The sequence below is a fragment of the Anopheles coustani genome, assembly GCF_943734705.1.
Source record: "Anopheles coustani chromosome X unlocalized genomic scaffold, idAnoCousDA_361_x.2 X_unloc_25, whole genome shotgun sequence".
In the NCBI taxonomy this organism is placed as follows: Eukaryota; Metazoa; Arthropoda; class Insecta; order Diptera; family Culicidae; genus Anopheles; species Anopheles coustani.
The window spans coordinates 5,001-8,531 of NW_026525132.1; the positions used below are offsets into that span (position 1 = coordinate 5,001).

The window sequence follows — 3,531 nt, forward strand, 5'->3', positions numbered from 1 at the left end:
GCTGAGCTTCTCCCGTTTCGCTCGCAGCTACTCAGGGAATCCCGGTTGGTTTCTTTTCCTCCCCTTATTAATATGCTTAAATTCAGGGGGTTGTCACACATGAACTGAGGCTTATGTACCTTGCGGTTGTTATCGTCACATCTGGCTTGCGACTACTTTGTTTCAATGTCCAATATGTACCGTTGGACTCGGTTAACGGGCTGTTAGCCCGCGTGTGGTTTAACTCACTGATACCTTCCATTGCCCATACGCTAGTTTGTTTGTGTTCCTTTGGTCAACTTCCATACTTGAATCATTTGTGCTACCGCTGCTGCTTCGACGCTACTTTGACATCTTCGCTTCTATTTAAATAAATAAATAAGCTGAAGCTAGACATCAGTAAACACCACCACAGACACCACAAGCACGCCTTCTCCTCGTACTTCCGCCTCACGCGGGAACACGGACGCTCTAAATACTTCGAATTCCAATGCCAGTATATTGTAAACCACGGGTTCTTTAATGCTAGCGGGTCGTCGCGACCCTAGTTAACATCATGGTGCACGTCTCGTGACGGGTGTCACGGCGTAGTTAAATGTATGCGATACATTTCTCAAATATAAGCGCTCAGTCATCTGTACATCATGGTAGGTTCCCACGACGTGCAATATGCGTTCAACTTATCAATGTTCATGTGTCCTGCAGTTCACATTATGACGCGCAGTTAGCTGCGGTCTTCATCGATCCATGAGCCGAGTGATCCACTGCCGAGGGTGACTAACTTGCGTAAGCCGCCGCTGTGCGCGTATACCCGTTCCCCGTAGGGAGGAGCAAGCCGCCGCTTAGAGACGAAGCATAAAGTGTCCTCATTCCACATAGGGCAAGCTGGATGAATCCATTTTACCCAGGACGGCCGAAGCGGCGTGGACCAGGGGAGAACTGAACCTTATACTTCACACCACAGTAAGTCTACGTGTCCTCTTCCACATAGGGCAAGCTAGAACTAACTATCTTACCCAGGACTGCCGAAGCAGCGTGGACCAGGGGAGGAACACACTTTTCATGGAAACGTAAGGCATCCATGACTGCCATAACGTAAGCCGCCGCTGTGCGCGTATACCCGTTCCCCGTAGGGAGGAGCAAGCCGCCGCTTAGAGACGAAGCATAAAGTGTCCTCATTCCACATAGGGCAAGCTGGATGAATCCATTTTACCCAGGACGGCCGAAGCGGCGTGGACCAGGGGAGAACTGAACCTTATACTTCACACCACAGTAAGTCTACGTGTCCTCTTCCACATAGGGCAAGCTAGAACTAACTATCTTACCCAGGACTGCCGAAGCAGCGTGGACCAGGGGAGGAACACACTTTTCATAGAAACGTAAGGCATCCATGACTGCCATAGTGCGTAAGCCGCCGCTGTGCGCGTAAACCCGTTCCCCGTAGGGAGGAGTCAAGCCGCCGCTTAGAGACGAAGTATGAAGTGTCCTCTTCCACATAGGGCAAGCTAGAATGAACTATCTTACCCAGGACCGCCGAAGCAGCGTGGACCAGGGGAGAACTGAACTTTATACTTCACACCACAGTATTGAGTAATGTGCCCTCTTCCACATAGGGCAAGCTGGAATGTTCCATTTTACCCAGGACGGCCGAAGCGGCGTGGACCAGTGGAGGACTACACAATCATGAGGTTTGATATCGACTTGTGTGTTTCAATAGGATACCGATGGTATGGTTTGAACCGATTTGATTTAGCCATTCTGAAGTCATCACTTGGTTGAAGCGCTGAACTAGGGAGGCATCGTTTACATATATATTGGTTTTCGCATGCTCTACTAGGTTAATGTCATGAGGTTGGCTATCGAGCATGCCCAAGTGATGACTTGATTGTGTGCTTGCTTGAATTCTTCACATTTCATACCATCGGTTAGTTGTCGAATCATTCCTCGATCATAACCTTCGTTCTTGGTTCATGTATGCTCTCTTCCACATAGGGCAAGCTAGAATTAACTATCTTACCCAGGACCGCCGAAGCAGCGTGGACCAGGGGAGAACTATACTTTGTCTTGTATGCCCTCTTCCACATAGGGCAAGCTAGAACTAACTATCTTACCCAGGACCGCCGAAGCAGCGTGGACCAGTGGAGGACTATACTTTGTTCATTACACCACAGTATTAAGTATGGTGTCCTCTTCCACATAGGGCAAGCTAGAACTAACTATCTTACCCAGGACCGCCGAAGCAGTGTGGACCAGGGGAGGACTATACTTTATACTTCACACACTAGCCATACTGAAGTCATCACTTGGTTGAAGCGCTGAACTACGGCGGGGTAATCGTTTACAGGTTATAATCATATAGCTGCATGCTCATTAGTAGATAATGGAATATTGTATGGCAATATGAGCATGCCCAAGTGATGACTTTGTTTCAAGCTCAACAGGTAGGGTATTGAGTCCTCTTCCACATAGGGCAAGCTAGAATGAACTATCTTACCCAGGACCGCCGGAGCAGCGTGGACCAGTGGAGGACTCTATACTTTATACTTCACACCACAGTATTGAGTACGACTTGCATAAAGCCCCTAATGAGAACCACGAGGGCTCTCTCAATGTAGAACCACGAGGGCTCTAGTACCGATTCTCTCGGTACGGCTTGGTCCGTGTTCCTTTATGCTTGTACTCTAAGTATTAAGTATTGTGTCCTCTTCCACATAGGGCAAGCTAGAACTAACTATCTTACCCAGGACCGCCGAAGCAGTGTGGACCAGGGGAGGACTATACTTTATACTTCACACACTAGCCATACTGAAGTCATCACTTGGTGGGGGTGAACTACGGCGGTATCTATCGTTTTGGTTCGGTCTATATAGGGTCGCTTGCATGCTCATTCGAATATAATGTAATTGTGTATGGCAATATGAGCATGCCCAAGTGATGACTTTGTTTCAAGCTCAACAGGTAGGGTATTGAGTCCTCTTCCACATAGGGCAAGCTAGAATGAACTATCTTACCCAGGACCGCCGGAGCAGCGTGGACCAGTGGAGGACTCTATACTTTATACTTCACACCACAGTATTGAGTACGACTTGCATAAAGCCCCTAATGAGAACCACGAGGGCTCTCTCAATGTAGAACCACGAGGGCTCTAGTACCGATTCTCTCGGTACGGCTTGGTCCGTGTTCCTTTATGCTTGTACTCTTAGAAAGTCTCAACCCGGAGGTCTTGACTTTGATTGTCATAGTTGGACTACGACGGGGCATCCGACCATTGCTGATCGAACACCCCTGATTCACCATCTTTCGGGTAGGCGGTACGCGTACCTCCGGACGCGGAAGTCTCAACCCGGAGGTCTTGACTTTGATTGTCATAGTTGGACTACGACGGGGCATCCGACCATTGCTGATCGAACACCCCTGATTCATCATCTTTCGGGTAGGCGGTGCGCGCACCTCCGACGCGGAAGTCTCAACCCGGAGGTCTTGACTTTGTATTGTCATAGTTGGACTACGACGGGGTATCCGACTCATCGAATACCCCAGAAGCACACCATC

At 49.0% G+C, this 3,531-nt stretch overlaps 2 non-coding genes across 2 annotated transcripts in view; both read right to left on the reverse strand.

The window, feature by feature from the left end:
* The window catches only part of LOC131270368 (large subunit ribosomal RNA), a 4,090-nt gene extending 3,977 nt beyond the window's left edge, over positions 1-113 (reverse strand). The window contains exon 1 of the ribosomal RNA XR_009179465.1: positions 1-113. This exon is cut by the window's left edge and continues 3,977 nt beyond it. This is a non-coding gene — a ribosomal RNA (large subunit ribosomal RNA).
* A 487-nt stretch (positions 114-600) lies between these two features.
* On the reverse strand, positions 601-755 carry LOC131270355 (5.8S ribosomal RNA). The gene has a single exon (XR_009179453.1). It is a non-coding gene; the product is annotated as a 5.8S ribosomal RNA (ribosomal RNA).
* Positions 756-3,531: the final 2,776 nt, after the last annotated feature.